Below are 19,223 nucleotides of genomic sequence, written 5' to 3' on the forward strand. Positions count from 1 at the left end.
AATTACCACTGTAAGACAGTCTTGTTTTGGCCATCTCTTAATGGCTATAGTAAAACAAGTGTGGAGAAATGTCTATGTTGTGCCTAGGATCCAAAGTGTCTTCTACTCTTTGAGTGGAAAGTTCTTCTGCTACTAACTAATAAGGTTGCCATTTTCTCTTTCCAAATGTAGCCCTTCATATCACACTGAAGCCCACTATGGAGGCCCCCAACAATTCAGAGCTGATTTTCAGGCACTGCGTGCTGTACGGTGAGGAAGAATTAGAAAGAAAGGCCCTGCACAAGCATGTCCTGGAGCCCAAGAATACCTGGAAAAGGTGCTTCTGTTTGTCACTGAGACTCAAAGATACAGCATGATGCCAGGGGTATGTCCCGGAAAGGGCAACATTTTGGTTGGCCATCAATGCCACTCATAACGTGTTGAACCCTGTACATAACATATAGTCAGAGCAGTCTGTAACACAGCCCAAGCTGTGTTGCACTACAAAGCTAGAGGAGGATGTACTGCTATCCTATACATCTGGCAAATCTGAGCCAATTCTGAGATCCATAAACCATATGGCCCACTAATCATTTGCCGTCCTGTGACACTAATGCGGCTGGCAGGTGTGGCTTTGATAGTCAGAAGATACAGGACTGCAGCACTTGTAGTGTGGAACTGAAGCGAAGGAAATCTAACTAGCCCAACCAGTTGCAAAGCTTCTGGATTTGGAATAGAGGAGTTCTATAAAAGCACACCAGCATGGAACAAAAGGCAAGTTGTGGATTGTGCGCTAGGTAATCATTACCCCCGTTTTTATTCAAACTCATATTGTGTTGTTTCATGTTCTCTAGGTCATTTGGATAAGTGCTGCTTGCCATTAATTTAATTAGATGGAAAAATCAATATATGAGAGCAATTTTAAGATAAGCCCCATAACTACTCTGAATTTTTAAAAAAGTATTTCTTGTTTTCTCCTAGCATTTGTTCCAAAGAATTGTAAACAAGTGTGTAAAAAAAGAGAGAGAAAAGTCAGCCTATTGCAGTTGCAGGCAGCAGTTATCATTAATATTCCGAAATTGATAAGCTGTTTATGTCTGGCATTCTTCCTGCTGATTATTCAGTGAGACAGGCCACTTTATAAATATCTCATCACTCCAGCGTCACACAAATTTCATCGACAGTGCTCCTGCACAGCTATTAGCAATATGAATCTAACCATTACAAGAGGGAGGAAAAATCGAACATGTGGCATTAATACGCAGTCCTGGTTCCTAACCATCTGATAGGCAGATGGCGTAAAGTGGATTCTCCAGCTGAAATGAAGGGGCACATCATTTAAAACCTTGTTTGCATTCTAACTGATATCAGTGCCATATTGATATACATGATACATCATGGCAGTATTTGAACAATCTAGTTTGTTTCAGTCATAAATGTTTACAGCCTTGTTTTTTATCTTTAGAAACATGTTCTGAAGCGCGTATTTTTAATTTATGAAATCTATTGTTTACTTCTGTGGAACCAGGAGATTAGCAAGACGCAGGAATATGAAATTTCCGCAACCACCACAGAAGGATGAATAAAGTACAGGGCGGTGTGCTTTTTTTTCTTCTTTAATAAAGACCGTTAGTAGAGGAATTAAAAAATTAGCTGAGGCATTTTATGCATTAAATGCATTTATTCATTAAACCTCCCAGCTTTTCCCCCCATGTGACATACTTAGAAGTTTAATGCTTTAACACAGCTATTCATTTAAAGCTCTCACTGTGTACAATTAATCTTGTCCAACAATTTGATTCAAAAAGCAAAACATCAAAAAGTAAAGTTCAATTCAACAATCGTGGTTCTGAAGTAATCTTCCTTACTGCTGACAGTTCCTATAGACTCGCCGGGAAAAGTCTGTTCAAGGTGTCTTGTAAGAGCAGGGTGAGCCTGAATTATAACTCAATTCAAAGCTCTTCAAGTCTTAGCAGAAACTCAGCTCTTAACCTCAGCCAGACACTGAAAACCTAAAGAAACACACACTGAATGAGCTCTTCTAACAAATCCCCTTCTTCACCACAGTGCTATCCAGCAGAACAATTTTCTCTTCCCTCACACATCTAGGAAGGCTCAGTGCTGAGATTCTAATTTATCAAGTTTGAAAAGGGATCATGTTCGGTTTTCTTTAATATTTTGTTTTGGCGACTAAAGTTCACTTCCAACAAAAGTCTCCAGAAACAAAGATAATGCCTTTCTGAAGCATGCTTCTGTGGAAATGTCTCCTCCCCAATGAATCTCTTTGAAGTATGTATGTACTTACTTTGAAGTAAGTATGTATTCTATGATTCTATGTATAGGGCTCAGGGAAAGCCATTCTCAGTGTTGATACCAGTCTGCAGTCAGCCACCTAGGGAGCCCTGTCAATCACATCATTAATGACGTTGAAGGTGCAGGGTGAAAATCGTGGTGGTGGTAGTGGTTAAATTCCACTGCTACTTTTTGAACTATTTCTGTTGCTTTCACTGTTATAGTCCAACCCATCTGCTTAAACTGTTCTGATTTACTAGGAACAGGCTGTTTTCTGATAGCTGTCACTAATCTTTAGGATACAGGTGCTTCTAAAGTGAGTGTAACATGTAGTTAGGACAAGTAGACGAACTAAAGAGTACTTAAAACTGCCTGTGAGATAGCTGGTCACAGAAATAGCAAATATAATATAGCATATTGGAAGTGGAGTAAAGATAATACTGATTAGTAATAGTGGAAGAGGTGGGTGGGGCGTTTTCTTTAAAATTAAAATGCGAATCACAGGAACATCCCTACTTTGCAGGGAGGGGTGAACTGTTGGAAAGTGTAGTTCGCTGGTTTCATCTCTTCCAATTATTGTAATTTGTGCAAGGTTGAAGCAAAATCGAAAACTTTTAGTCTGGATGCTATAGACTCCCCTGTGCAAAGAAATGAATTTTTCCTGGGGATACCCAGCCAGATGGGCAGGGTATAAATAATAAGTTGTTGTTCTTGTTGTTGTTACTAAATGTATGGAACTGCTCAATCATTGCCAGATATTCATTGAGGAAATCCAGCCTCTTCAAAAGCCCCAAAGCAGCTAAAGAATATCTAGTATTTTTCAACCCTGTTCCTTTGTCAGATGCTTTACCTAATTTTCTGCCCCACCTGCTGCAGCAAGTAGTTTTAATTTTGTCTCGCAGCAGGCAGGGCAGAAGAATGGGCACAGGGTCTAAGGGATGGCTAGGCATGAGAATGCCAATTTGGGGATAGGAGGTGGGATAAAAGCCAATATAAGTCACCAAACAATTACTGCAGCAATTGCATCCACTATAACCAGAGTTTTTAAAGGACAGAGTCAGCTCGTCAGGTTGCTACCTGATAATTTAGTCATGCTGCATAGCAACAAGTCCAATTGATTTTGATGTCACTTTCTTTGAAATAACAGTATTATTTCGCAATTCAAATGGAACTAATTCTTATTTTTTTTCCTTTGAAAAACCCTTCTAGAGACCTTATATTCAACTAGGGATCCATGTAGTCCCTGTGTAATGACGATCTAAATAGGCCATAGAAGACAAAATAATTTTGCTTTCGAAAGCAGATGATGACACATACATATCTATGTGTGTTTCAGCAGCACGTGGTATGCAATACATAAAAAATAAAAAACCCATGCAATTTCAACATGACTAACTTTCTTTGGATCAAAGTTGATAGGTTTAAAATATTTTTAAAACAATTTGCTTTGCTTTCAAATCAATATTAAGATAAATTCACTTTCATGGAAATTAATAACTTACTTCCATATTTAGAAGTATGTAAACCTCTTAAAGATTAAGAACATTTTTCTTCCCATAGTCATAATTTGCTTAGGCTGAAATCTTATGCATGTTTCCATAGCCCCAAGGAATTCAGTATAAGTAACTTCTGAGTACACCTACATAGGGTTGCACAGTAAAATTCATGACACTCGCAAAGTTGTTGAGCTTTTTGTAGGAAGTCCTCAAAATTGTTGAGCTTCTTTGAGCTGTTTCCACTGCTTTTTCCATCGCACTGCCATACATCCCATTTCCCCAGCACCATTTTTACACCCGAGAACCAGGACATGTCAGGAATTTTCATGACATATGGCAAGCCTAGGATTTCACTGTCGGTATATTTATCCATTTGCATGATTTACTTGACTGCTCTTCATCAAAACAACCTACGGCTGTTTACAGTACATCATGAAACAATAAAATACAACCATACCATTATAATAATGGATCTCAAACTTTTTTCCCATTGACCCCTTTAAAATTGCTTATGGTCATGGTGAACCACTTAAGTGTTACTTTTACCTGTTGTAATGTGGTGTGCTAGATGCTGTATGATTTTTTTATTGCATCTTTATCGCTTCTTTTATTTCTTAGATTGTATATTATTGTTACAATTTGCATTCTCATGGAAAGCAAATCGTCATACAATAAAATACAATATAAGAAATAAAAGAAGCGATAAAAGTGCAATTAGTGTGGACATACCCGACCATGTGAATGAAGCTCATGGAACACAATTTAGGAAGCCCTGCATTACAATCAATAAAACATTAAAATCAAAATTTACATACCATACTAACAGTCCAGCAGCAAGTAAATTAATATAAATAGCCTAGCACAAGCATCAAGCTGTCCCAAAGGCCTGAGTAAATAGATTACTCTTTAGCAAAAGATGGCAACTCAGCATCAATGATGTTCAACTCACTTCCAAGGGCAGAGGGTTCCGCAAGCAAAGCACCACCACAAAGAAGGCCCTGCCCCATCAATTACATGAGTTAATCCATTCAATATATACTTTGCAAATCCCATATTTCTCTCTATCCAATATGCTACCCTTAAGGCCTTTCTATTAATTACATCCTATTGATTGTCACAGTGGTTCATGATGAGATGTTCTTACACTGATCTTCTGTTGTAGGGATGTTTACTTGCTGCTCCTGGGTTTCTTTTGTAGCATCCCTGCTTTTTTAAAAATCTCATGCTGTAATCTTATGTACACTTTCTTTTATGTACACTATTGGACTCGGTGGGCTTGCTTCTGAATAAAAGCACAGAATTACGGTGCTAGGCTGCAATCCTAAAGGTAATTATGAAGTAAGAAAATAGCACTGAAAATCAGTGGCACTCATTTTCACTTTTTTATTTAAAAAAGTCTAAAGGAACCTATCCAATTGCTTAAAATAACAAAACACCTTCAGCAGTATCTTGTTTTCTGATTAGATTCAATGGAGTTTACTAAGTTTACTCAGATTTTAACTACACATAATATACAGAAACCACCAAATAAAAGACTACATTTTCTATGAAGAGTCTGAAATATTGCAGATGTGCGTACAGAATCAAAACAATTCAATTAAGAGTGTAGATTTCTTTTTAACAGTCATCTCTTCAAAAGCAATAGATTTTCAGTCCTCATTCAGTCTGTTGCATTATTCATTTCATGTGCAACCTCAAGCTGGACCATAAATTGTTACTTTATCTAATCAAAGGCGACTTAACTCTACAGAAGGTCAAAGGTTTAATTTTGTGAAGTATTATCTTACGCTATGAGTTTAACCGAAAAATAGAAGAAGAAAAACAGCCAAGAAACTGGTAATAAATGAACCTTTATAGCCTCAGGCATTGGTCTAGTTAATAAAGTTTCATTGAAGGTTTCTTTCAACTGTTACGGACAAGAAGGTTAAAAAAAAAACTTAAATTACAGCCATGTGTGACTTTTAAGACAGGAATTCTTTTTTATCTGAACCTCCCCAGCCTAGAAGTAGGACAAAGAAATTATCTTCAATTTCTTAACCAAAAATGCATGCTTTTAAAAAGATAAAAAAGCACAGATATATCTTTAAAATAAAATTTTAAAAAACCAGCAAAGGTCAACTTTTGAAAGAGAGAAATGCTGCTTGCTGACAATGAATCTTGTGTACTGATCTTTTCAAGCCATGATTCCTTAAAATGTGTAGGGATGCATTTACCAATCTGTATGGAGACAAAGAACTGGATCATTTCCAAAAGGGAAGGCTTAGGCTGATTCTGTCCCTGTTTCCTTGAATTCATTGGGACTTAATTCCAAATAAGTTTGCACATGGTATCAGATAGAGGAAATGTCATTTTGCCTTCATCAAGTGTTCTTCTGAATAAGCATTTATTTCTGGGATTTGTATGTCACACTGTAATATAAAAGTTCTCTGGCGGCTTACATCCCAGAATAACATGCAAACCTCGTCCATGTGCATCAAAACATGTCAGCACCTTGGATTTAGCTTTCAATACGAGGCCTTGCTCAAGGTATAGTACAAATAATTTAGTCATAAATGTGGATAGTTCCTTGGGGATTATATAACACCTACCAGTAGCAGAGCAGCTTTACATATGTGTGAGTCCATAAGCATCTAAAAGACAAACTCCAAAGAATGGTGAACATCATCATGACCCACTCACTACTGCATGCACAGGAACATATTCTCTATCTGGTGCTACAGTTTGTTTGTTTGTTTGTTAAAGTTGATGTCAAGCCTTAATGGGCTTTCCTTTTTTTGGCACACTTTCCAGTGTTTCAACTTTTCTTTCTAATGCATGGACAGGCTATTATTATTATTATTATTATTATTATTATTATTATTATTATCTGACAAAACTTAAGGCATTATACATATAAAAATAAAAACGCTAAAAACATGGAAAAAATGCCCATTAAAGACCAATTAAACATTAACAGAATTAAAGATATGTAAAAGTATACATTTTAAAAGAGCTTTGGACAAAGGTGAGGGATCTCCTTCCTTGGAGATTTTTAAACAGGGATTGGGTGGCCATCTGCCAGAGATGCTTTAGCCGTGATTGTTGTATTGCAGGGTGTATAAAAACCACACCAATAATTACAATAAAAAGAGCACGGCATTCGCCCTTCATTAAAAGCAGTCAGCTCCCCAAATCCTGTTGGAACAAGGAAGTTTTCCCTTTCAACAAAGAGGGAGCCAGTCGAGTTTTCTGGTGAGGGAATTGCACAGGCCACACCGTTAGTCACTCTTGTATACCTGCTCTGAATACCCAACACCCTGTGCCTATTTTGCTGCAGGCTGAGGGTTTCACTTCTCTGCAGGGTCACCCTCATATTCTTTCTGGGTCAGGATGTACCGTATTTTTTGCTCTATAAAACGCACCAGACCACAAGACGCACCTAGTTTTTGGAGGAGGAAAACAAGAAAAAATATATTCTGAATCTCAGAAGCCAGAACAGCAAGAAGGATCGCTGTGCAGTGAAAGCAGCAATCCCTCTTGCTGTTCAGGCTTCTGGGATAGCCGCGCCATAAGACGCACACACATTTCCCCTTACTTTTCAGGAGGGGAAAAGTGAGTCTTATAGAGCAAAAAATACGGTACCTTCCTCCTTGTAGGTCTGTGACAAGGTTACACAGGCAATGTACTCATGTGCAGCTGCCTAGGCAATGAAGTGGGTGTTTGGGGCTGGATCAGTCTTCCTGATATTGTGGGCATATATGCGCACAGGAGAAATGTTTGAACAACAGAGGTAGAAAAGATATCACCAATAAGCGTAATTAGACACACACATACACCCTGCATTTCAGTTATACAATACAGTCAGAAACTGATAAATAACCCCAGAACCATTTAACACATCCTCATCCGTTAAATTTAGTCCAACTTTTAGCAACATGGACACAATTAGTTAATTGTAACAATGCTACAATTCAGAATTACTGAAAGGACATGTTCGTGCCTGCGACTGCAAGTAATAAAGCTAAATAATCGTAATCTTTCTATCACCAGGAGCTTTTGTTGTTGCTTTTCCCTTTAGTCCTGCTAATCCACAGCTTAACACAGAATGTGAGGCAATGGTCCTTTGGCTGAATTAATGTCTAAACACCGCTGCACAAGTGTACTAGCCTGGAAGATGCATAACACTGTTCCTTTCACATCCCCAACCTTGAAAACACAAGTGGCTGGTAAGTAAATGAGGTGAAAGGTAAAAGTAAAGGCCCTTCCTGCCACAGTGGTACCTGTTTATCTACTCGCGCTGGTATGCTCCTGAACTGCTAGGCTGGCAGGAACTGGGACAAAGTAACGGGAGCTCACCCTGTCGTGCAGATTCAAACTGCCAACCTTATGATCAGCAAGCCCAAGAGGCTCAGTGGCTACCCATATCCCTTTTGGTAAGTAAATATATAAAGTGAAAAGGTCTACTCACCTAGATAAAAAATATGCTTAACTTTCCAATATCAACCCCACAGTCTAGAATGACTCTGCAAAATGGGAGCTTTTCATTTACCGCAACTGACCCAACCCAAATTCCCTAGAACATGCGTACAGATGCTGGACAATCTCATAAAGCGAAAACAAAATAACAAGAAGTAGTGCAGACTTAGAAATTACTTGAAGCTGGGCTTGCCAACTCTCAAAATAAAATGCACCAGCATCTTGGCTGGGCCTGGAGCACAGTTCAGATCAGTGTAGCAGTGGTGCTGGAATAGTGCACAGTGTTTCCAAGCTAATCTGCAAAGGTGGTGGCAGCCCAACTTTAAAGTTGCCTGTTAGCCTAAGATGTGGAGCTTCAGTAAGTTTTTAATGTCTCAAAGGCAATGAGATCTGATAGGCCTTTAAGAATCGTGGTTGTAAGGATACTGAAATAGAGAACATGCCTTTATTTTAGGGATTGAGACTGAACAGGGATATGTTAGGTGTAGGATTTTTCATTTAAAAATCAAAAGCAAGTGGAAATTGTCTTATTTGAAGATACAGAAACTCTTTTATGGATGAAGGCACACCTACTCGAGCAATTTTCACTCCACTATTTCGGACTGCCTGTTTTCATTCCTCAGTGGCACGAATTCAATAGTTTTATACAGTAGGTAACTAAGGTTAGAAACCATTTTAAAGATATAGTAGTAGTAGTAGTAGTAGTAGTAGTAGTAGTAGTAGTTATTTATACCCCGCCCATCTGGTTTCCCCAGCCACTCTGGGCAGCTTCCAACAAAATATTAAAATAGAATAGTCCATCAAACATTAAAAGCTTCCCTAAACAACGAGATACCCAAGAGTAAGGTCCACTGAACTCAAAGAGGCTTGCCTCTGTACAGACGTGCACAAGAATGTTATTATAAATATATTAATTATGAGTGTCTTTCAAAAACATTTACACAAACGCGCAACAGATTTGTGCTCATGCAATGGGACTTTCCCTTTTCCTCCTCCCCCTGTAGTTCCCCAGGCCGCCAAAATCCGCTGCAGGGGAAAGGAGACCCAACATTGATACTTACCCCATATAATAACTGTGTACACCAAAAGAACAAATACTAGCATTTTTCCACCTCAAAGTGTGACTTTATCCTAGATTGATAGCATTACTATAATTATTGTGAGGTATAAAAAATAACCGCAATGAACACTGAACAAATGCAGCGTTGGGTTTTCTTATCCAAGAACAGTCCTCAGCACTTGATAAAATCTTCCTACCCACTAATGAAATCTATTTGCCTATTTTCTCTACTGAAATTAGAATCGTGGTGCCCTGCCTAGTTTACGCCAACTTTGTAGAATAACACTTGACATACCTTTTTTTTAATCTTGGAAAACCTATGGTGATTATAGACCCACAGGAAAATATATTACACAGATGGCTTCCTATTCAGTAAATCATCCTTTTTCTGGAGAGGAAATTAACCTTGGATATGTGCTGATGCATTCTACAATTCACATTTTCCTCTTTGCAGCATTGATAAGGCACAATTGATTTTTTTTTTAAAGGAATGTTACATTTAACATTGCAAGAGAGAACACTGATGGCCTAAAGAAAGGATGTACATCTAACCAAACAAATGAAAACGCCTGTTAAAGGACAGCGAAAGATCAGACATCGTTTGTAAAGAGAGCTAAGAGGTACACCTTCTTTCTCATATAAGTTTATAGCATTAGCCGTCTGAATTATGGTTTGCATTGCTTCCTATTACTTTTTCAGCGTAACTGAAGATAAACCAAAAAGTAATAGCTTGAGGGGGGGCGGGGGCCTTATTTATACTAAACTCAGACTGTGTGTGGTCAGACACTGCGGGGGGGGGGGAGTGTTGGGACTTTGGAAGTGACCTACAGTTGCTTCTTCTAGAAAACAAGTAGTGAGATATGTCAGTGAAAATGACTGTTATTTTTAAGAACTGTGGTAGAAGGATCCCTTCTAAAAAACACGGTCTAAAATATTCACTCCCTCCTCCCAGTCTGTGCTTATAAATCTCCAGACCCAGATGCAAAATCATAGAATATATATTTTATTGCAGCATTTGGTTTCTGGATGGATAATATCAGCAATTGTTTTGGCAGCTTCAAAGTTGCCTCTAGGTAAGATACATGGTTAAGCAAGCAATGGTTTGCTATACAGCTTGCTATGTGGCTTATGGATTTTATAAGGTATCAGAGACTGCATTCATATCACATCCTAGAACTTTCCCATACCAGTTCCGCCCCTCGGGCAAAATCATGGTGAGCTTCCATGGTCTCATGTTTTGGAAGACCTCACATAGACACACACTCACAAACACAAAATAGTTTTGCCACTGCTAGCATGGCACTGGCACCCTCTCCCTTCCTCTGGGCTACCTCACCCAGAATGCCTTGCTCTCATGAGGACAGGTCAAAGGGAAAGGCGAGTGGCAGAACAATGTTAAACCATGAAGAGGGTGAGGAGAAAGACAATGAAGAGGAGTTGAGCTGAAAGCAGGAGTAGTATTCTGGAAAGCCCTGGGACCAATTGGGCAGGTGTGTGTAACTAGTGCAATTTCTACCGGGCCCCATTTGCTCCCACGAACAGCCCAGCCACATACCTGTATGAAACTATTGTGGAGTTTTGCACTAGAGTGACGATCCTATTCCCCCAGTGCTGTGTATGTGTACGATAGGATGTAGTGCGAATTCTGTTAGTCAAGACACCAGCCTCCTCTGGCAGGAGGGTGCACTGCTGGGGGGGGGGGAGGCTTTGCTATAGCGGAGGGTTCATGCTCTGTCCAAGCAGGTGGTAACCAGCAAAAAAAATGCAGAAGGTGTTTGGTGATCACTGTACCAACCTGAAAACGTTACAGGAAAAAAAGAGAGAGAGACAAAACCCAACAGCTGCCCCTCCTTCCACGCTGGCCAACGGGGCTGCAGATGTGCTGGGGAATCCAAGATTGCTTTGTAAGTTACTCAACAAAAACCAAAGTTGTTCCTCTGTGATTAAATGATATGTTTTGTTTTTATCTGCCTTTTTCCCCTGCTGTGCATTGATTATCCAATTTGTTCCCTGTGTTATAACAACTCATAATTGGGAGTAAGAAAAGCTGAAGCATGATAAACACACTGAATTAAAGTGTCATTTAGGGAAGGGAGAGAGTTGGAACAAGTGAACATAGCTTCTTAAAGCAGTTTTTTTTTTTTTTTAGATAAAATGAGAATATTGCTAACTTTCCATCCTTGTCCCAGTAGCCATAATTTCTGTGGCTCTAGTTTCTCAGGTTTCTCAGGTTTTACATCTCTCCTCACATTTCATCCTTCTTATCTTGGAATAGGTAAAAAGTTAAAGAGAGTCACTGAATTCCTGGGTTCTTATAAGAATTTGCAAACTGCTATGGAATAATACTGTTCAAATGCTAAATATTTTTACAAATAGGCTGCCATTGTGTGACTACAACTGTATTCATGCGCAGACTTTAAAAGTAATTCCCACATATATAAGATAGAGCTGATTCTGATAATACAAGAGTGGGATAGATATCCCACATATATAAGATAGAGCTGATTCTGCTAATACAAGGGTGAGAAAGCTCCAGCCCTCAGGTAATTTTAGCCAAGCCACGCCCATTTATGACATCACGCCTGGGGCAGGTAAAAAAACCTGGCTAAACTGAAAGAGGTCTAACTTGATGTCAACTCTCTAGATCAGTCTTGCCCAACCTGGTGCCCCCTAGATGTTTGGGACTACAACTACCATGCCAGAGATCTGGGATGGAAGTATTCAAAAAAAAATATGGTGGGCACCATATTAGAGAATACTTGTTTGATGACATTTGTCCTCATAGCTTTGTTCAAGTTGATATATAGTTGGGCACACACTGGTTAAGAGCCAAGGAATTTCACATCAGTGCTTCAAAATGTTGTTCACTGTTGCAAATTCAGAACAAGAGCCCCTATCCCAGCTAAAATGTAATCTGGTGGTGAGGTATCTGTTGTTCTCCAGATGTGGCTGGACCACAACTTCCATAATCCCTGATCATTGTTCATGCTAGATGGAGACGAGGAAAATTGCAGTCTGGTCCAACAACATCTTGACATCAACAGACTACCTGCTGTAATCAATGGGCTTTGACAGAGGAAACTAATAATGCAATCTGCTTTCTGATGGTTTATCCTTTATTTTTACCTCAGATGCCAAAGTGTCTTGAGGCAATTAAGACCAAAGACATTTCATATGTATGGAGTTCCTTAACTTTTTTAACTGAAGTTCTTGCTGGGAAACTAAATATTTCACCCACCTTAAATCCTGAAGGCAATTCAAAAGTTGGAGATGTCTGTTAATATGCATATAACATTTGATTTTGGACATTACATACAAGTGGTAATAAGCAGGTTAGATAGTTACTGTGTGGGCTTATAGTTTCATATCTTTCACATTTAAGTAAGGGGACTGTAAATTCTCACTTCATATATTTCATGCATGAATAATAGGATCAGATTGGTTCATTACCAAAATCCTTATACTGGAGCTACTGCCATATATCCCAGAATGTGGGAAAGATAATTACCCCTAGGTGAAGCATGTGTGTGACGGAGATAGAGAATGTGTATCGTTGTTAACAGCCGATTTAAGGCTCTAATGCTAACATTTTAAGTTCTGAACGGCCCAAGACCCAAATATCTTAGAGGGTGACTTCTGCCCTACCATCCTGTCCAATCTTTAAGATCAGGGGTCAGCAAACTTTTTCAGCAGGGAGCCGGTCTACTCTCCCTCAGACCTTGTGGGGGGCCTGACTATATTTTGAGGGGGGGGGAGACGAACGAATTCCTATACCCCACAAATAACCCAGAGATGCATTTTAAATAAAAGCACGCTGATTCCTGGACCGTCTGCAGGCTGGATTGAGAAGGCGATTGGGCCGGATCCAGCCCCCAGGCCTTTGTTTGCCTACCCATGAGATTCTCCTGGTGGTCCTGGCCAAGGATGAGGGCAGCTGAGTCTGGGCCAAGAGTAGGACTTTATCTGCAGCACTCCAAAACTTTGGAACGATTCCTCCACTGAGGTATGTCTCAGCTCAACACTTTACTTTTTTGGGTGGTGGGTGAAGATAGATGCATTTTTTTCAGGCTTTTGGAAGTAAAGGGGTGCATTCTGTCTGAGTTTAGCTTTGCACTGTACACTCTACTATTTTATGTTGTTCGCTTATTTTAGTTTAAGCCAAGTTTATTTTGCAGTAATGTTTTACTCGGTTTTAGAATGTGTATTGATATGCTTTAATCTGTTGTCCACTGCCCAGTGACTGAATGGTGAAGGGTAGGGAAGAAATTCCTAAATAAATAAAGCTCCACACACTACCAAGCAACAACTACTTTGAGTAAAGTTCTTTCTGTGCACTTATTCCCAAATCAGCAGGCTGCAGATTGTTGTCCTGGATTATACAGAACAGGAGGGGAGGGTTGGGAGCGTATTTATTCTTCAATTCAGTTCTTTTAGACACTGAAGAGTAAGTAGGCGAAAACAAACACTTCCTAACAGTGAACTGCTTAAATATTATAATATACTGTAATAGAAGTAGCCCTTTACAGAGCCATAATGTCTGTAGATATTAAGTTTGATGATAATACCTATATGGATTTTTGCCTGTTAAAGTAATGAAATTGGATTACACGAATCAATTCCTTGACTATACAGCAGAAGCTGATATTGTTTCTGCTATGCTCTGTGGAAATGCCTTCTTCAGATGACATTGGCTGAAAACACTGCACCGTGTGAAAACCCCATAGATAACATGGTCTAGTATAAGTGCAGGATCATAGCCATCGCTGGTAGGTTCTTCTTGATTGTTCTGGCAGGACTGATCTACAAAATTCATTTAGTGACAATTCAAGCAAACATATGTCAAGTGAGATAAACTTTTTGATCCCATGGGAGGTGATTTCTTTAAAGAGCATCCGAAACATTTTATTTTATTGAGCTGAGTATAGCGCTGAGATGGTGTGGGGGTATGCAACTAAAAATATTCTTGTTAATGAATTAATCTGTGCTTTCAAAAAAATCATAAATTTTCTTTTTAAAATCAGTATTTGGAGAATTATTGTGGGGGGGGGGGAAATACTTTATAAATTTTTCTAAAAATAATCCTTTACAGACTTAAAAGTAACTACAGTTAAGAGCCATAAATCTATGGCTACAATCCTATACACATGCACCTGGGAGTAAGTCCCACTGAAACCAATGGAGCTAACTTCTGAGAACACTTGTATAGAGTTTTTTTTCTGGGGGATGAGGGGACTAATCTGTTCCACTACTGCCATTATTTTAATTGTATTATGAACACAGGATCTGAGAAGCATGTAAAACAAATGGTGATTTCAAACTTTGATGTAATCAAATCTCTTGAAGACAATAATGCCCCCCAAAAATAATATATTGAACTGTAAAGCAAAAGTTAATTTGCATGATGAAACATCAATAAATTTGCAAATCAGCTATCTTAATAGGGAGGACAACAGTTGCATGATTCTAGCTATACTTGTGTTCAAAACTTATTGACAGAATATACCAAGTACTAGAGGTTTCTCTCTGCAATACCAACCTACACATTTCCTACATAATTCCATTGCCCATGGACTCCATTACCAAGAACCTGGAGTAATTATACAACAGAGTTTCTAATGATGAAGTCCCAAACCAATGCTTGCTCTCTTCCCCATGGAAAATATCTTCTATAGCGAACAGTGGCTGTGGGATTCAAGAGGAGGGAAAACAGATACCATAAAATATAATTAAAAATTGTGGAGGCTGCATATGACAAGAATAACCATAAAAAACAGATACAAACCAGCTGGCTGTTAACAACTTCTGAGTTATAAAAATCTTAAACCTGCTGTAAAGCACTCGATTCGATTTACATAACCACAGAGCTGACATTCCTTTTAGATTCCTCTGTTGGGGATTATTTTGACATGTTTTAAAGCAGCATAAAAAGCAACTGTGAAAGGAAGACATGTATCATCTTACATAAAAATTCATTTCAGTCTTAAGACTGGGCTTATACACCTTAATCCAAACATCTCAACTGCAACTGGAAAAATATCCTGGATGCTACCAGTACTTCGATTCTATTACATTATCCCTTTGGTGGTCTTATTTTTGATAGAGTCGATAGACAAAGAAAATCTATATAGTCACAGGCACTTATATTTCAGCGCAATTGCAACCAAAAGAAAAAGAAAAATGACCTGCTCTTCCACAACCAGTTATAGAGTACTATGGTGCACGAGCTCTTAGATGGATTACATTTGTTGTAAGCTTGAGCTCCATCCCCTTGCTAAAAAGCATTTCTTAGGAGCCTAATGATGCAGGCAGCATTTTACAGGGCTAACACAGCTCGCTATAGGGAATTAAAATAAACAAAATAAAATAAAATCAATCTTACATTGAGTGAAGTTTTGATGTATAAATGCTGGCAGCTTACATTGCCCTCAGCACAAAATGAGTTTTGCCATTTGATAATTTGCTTGATTCACTGTGCTGCTTCACGCAGGGCATTTTATGCCTGATTTATGTTTAATCGAGTCACCTGCTTAACGTTAAGGAGGGTCACAGCAAGATAGAAGGCTTACAAGCACAGAGAGCTTTCAGCATCTCCCCATTTGACATAAGAAATGGGTGTAGGTGCCAGAGGTCAAGGCTTCTTTATTCTTATTTAATGTTCTCTATGGAATATTGCATAAAACATTTATGTACCATGGAACCAATTTGATTTCTCCATGGAACGCAGTAGGAAAACATGCATTAAGGGTCTCAAAACACACAACGAATAAAGTAAAAAGCAATCTAGCCAAAGAAGTGATTGTGTTACTGCCAGCTTATATATATAATATAATGTAACTGAAACTGTTCGCCTTTTACACACCAAAGCACTGTGGTACATTAAAGATTTCTTCAGCTGTCACAAGCATAGGTAATTTGTTACAAATTAGAAAAGCAAATGAGATATAGCAAATGGAGTTACGCGTTCATCTTTGTTTCTACAAAATTTACTCAAATCTGCGTGAAGGGGGGGCAGGGAGAGAGTTCATTGTAGTTTCTCATGTTCTTCTTGAACCACCACTAGTATATTAGCAAAGTAAAATGTATGATTAACAAAGTTGCATTTTCTGAACCTTCTTAGCTTGGAGTGACTTAAAAAATATTAATATTCATTGTTTCCCAAATATTATGAAAAACTATTCAATGTCCACTGCTACTGTTGACTAGATTGCTGTCTTGCCATCATTATTTAATTGAATTTACAATACAGTCCTTTGAGCATAAGTTCCAGACAGGACCAGTAACCAATGGGCACAATATAATACACATGAATAGTGTACACACCATTCTGAAATCCCTTTATTTCACACACATATTGCAAACTGCTACAACTGAGCTATTCTTACAAAAGAATATAATATATCAGAACTACTATTAAACAATAGGCACACCGCCCAAAAATCAATTTACCTTAAATTTATTACCCACATTGACTCCTGTTAAATTATCTCTCAATCTACTAATTTCCAGTAAGTCTTTCTCTCCCCCAGGATCCTGCAGACGTACAAATTTTCCCAAGATCATCATCCAAGCACACATGCAGCTATTCTTAACAGCTGAAATAAAGCAATGAAAGATTAATATATTTTAAGTCTGGTGTATTTTGAAATACTACTTAGGCCTGAATTCGTTTAATTCTGGCCAATCGACCCTTGAATTGAAATACAAGCAGCTTCTGGTTAACTCATCTAGGAATGTCAAAGAACCTGCATCCACACAACAAACAATATTATCATCCCATAAATGCTGATAACTGCTCAGAAGGAAAAACAAAGTCCAAAGGAGAAAAATCACAAAAATCCTGTGTACCCTCAATGGTATTTCCAGAGATTTCAACATTACATCAGGCTGAATGCGATAATGCACTCACTTATTTGGTAGTAAGGCCCACAAACTCAGTGGGACTTGGTTCTGGATAGACATGTATATATAAAATATAAAAATTATAAAGGAGCACAATTCCCTTCTATGGAGGGTGGGGTGGAGTGTTATACTGTGTGATGAGATTCTTCTTTGGTTTGTTCCCTTTCAACTAAAAGCATCCATAGCAAGGGGGACCCGGTGCTGCCAGCTGCTTCCTGTTCTTTTGCATGACAACTGAAAACAGCAGCAGCAGTTCAAGGACCTCTGGGATTGGAGGAAGGGAAACAGCGTCAAGGCCATTCTTCCTCCCTGCCTGCCCAGCCAGCCCAAACGGAATCAATTTGAAGAGTGATCTTAGTTGCTGCTCCAAGCACCTCAAGGACTAGATGCAGGGACTCTGCATCGAGGTGGTTAAGAGCAGTAGTCTTGTAATCTGGTGAACCAGGTTCGCGTCTCCGCTCCTCCACCTGCAGCTGCTGGGTGACCTTGGGCCAGTCACACTTCTCTGAAGACTCTCAGCCCCACTCACCTTGTGGGGGAGGAAGGGAAATCAATTCTTCTTCTTCTTCTTCTTCTTCTTCTTCTTCTTCTTCTTCTTCAATAATGAAGACAACCCAGTTGCCATTGAAACATTAGCTAGCCCTCACCAACATTACAGGGGATCGGATGAGCTTCTGACTGGGGTCTGCTACTTTTATACTAGCGGGGAGCCCCAAAATGCCCCCATGTAGTTGTGGGTCTGTTCCAAGATGGATGCACACAGGACTGCAACCTTGTTCTTAAAGCAGAATTGTGAGATCTAAGAGTTTTATCTGGATGATCTATTGATAAGCAACAGGACTTGCTGAAATCTCAAACTTGCTTATCATTTGAATAGATTAAATTTAGAGATTAAAAAATAAGTGTAATTGAAAAATGATCAGCTGGTATCAAACTGTTAGCAGTAAGATGCCAGAAAATTCTTATCCATTAATCCATATGATGTGTGTTGGATGACTAATACTATTGGCTAGTGAACAGGTCTATATAAAAAAATGGATATCAACAGTGTTAGTTTAAATGTTTTTTTTAAGAAAGTAGAAAGGCAATTGCAATCAAATGGAATTTTGATCTTGCTTGACCTCAATATATATATATATATATATTAAAAACTCCAATCAGTTTGTGACTTCTGACTAGCTGCTATTGTATGGTAATCATTTTAAATTTACACAGTTCTACAGAATTAAAGGAGAATGCCAATTTTTAGACCTGCACATTACAAAATATTCCTTTTGAATATGCTTCTTGGCACCGGTCGCTATACAGGCAATGAATGAGGCATGAACATGTACCATCATTTGGCAGGGGTAACTAATGCCGTGAATTAACAGGGTCTGGTCCACCAATTCTCTTAAGACTCAAAAATATTTTGAAGGCATGGGTATCTTGGTTATTTAGGGAATCTCTGGAGATTAGGTGTCCATGATAGTATGAAGAAGTGGAATATGGAAAAAGTTGTCTCTTCAAACTGGATCAAACAATTAACCCAAAAGAGATGGAATTAAGGTCATTCGGGAATATTCTTGCTAACATAACTCAATTTCATTGTGGAACTAAAAACTAAACAGCTTCGTTTGCACACCACACTATGCCAAACACACTAGCAACAAAACAACAGCCCGTGGTTCATGAGGACAGAGCTTAAACCACAAGCCTAATTTCCAATGACTTGCGAAGCAGCTGCGCAAAGGACCAGAGAGGTGCAAAGCACCCACAAGCTCCTCTCTTGGGGGTCTGCGCATATATGTGGTGCTGCTAAGCCATAGGTAATTAATTTTGGGAAATCTTACTTTGTTGGAACAAGGAACTGATTTGATGACCTTCTTGAAATGACGCAAGTTGCTGGGCTCAGAGCTCCTGTTAAGTTGTTTGTTGTTATGATCTGATTGTTATTTTCATTTTGAACTACCATGGTTTGACTTGGATTTGCAAACCATGACAGGGACAATAAGAGTTAGTAAGGGAGTGAAAAGGAGTGGGCGCAAGGCTTCTCCTAGTTT

The 19,223-nt window shown here is 38.8% G+C and overlaps 1 protein-coding gene across 11 annotated transcripts in view; it reads right to left on the reverse strand.

The window, feature by feature from the left end:
- DACH1 (dachshund family transcription factor 1) overlaps positions 1-19,223 on the reverse strand; it is a 352,878-nt gene that overhangs the window by 172,921 nt on the left and 160,734 nt on the right. The gene's annotated exons all lie outside the window — the stretch shown is intronic.

Source organism: Podarcis gaigeae (genome assembly GCF_964106915.1).
Source record: "Podarcis gaigeae genome assembly, chromosome: 4".
Classification (NCBI taxonomy): domain Eukaryota; kingdom Metazoa; phylum Chordata; class Lepidosauria; order Squamata; family Lacertidae; genus Podarcis; species Podarcis gaigeae.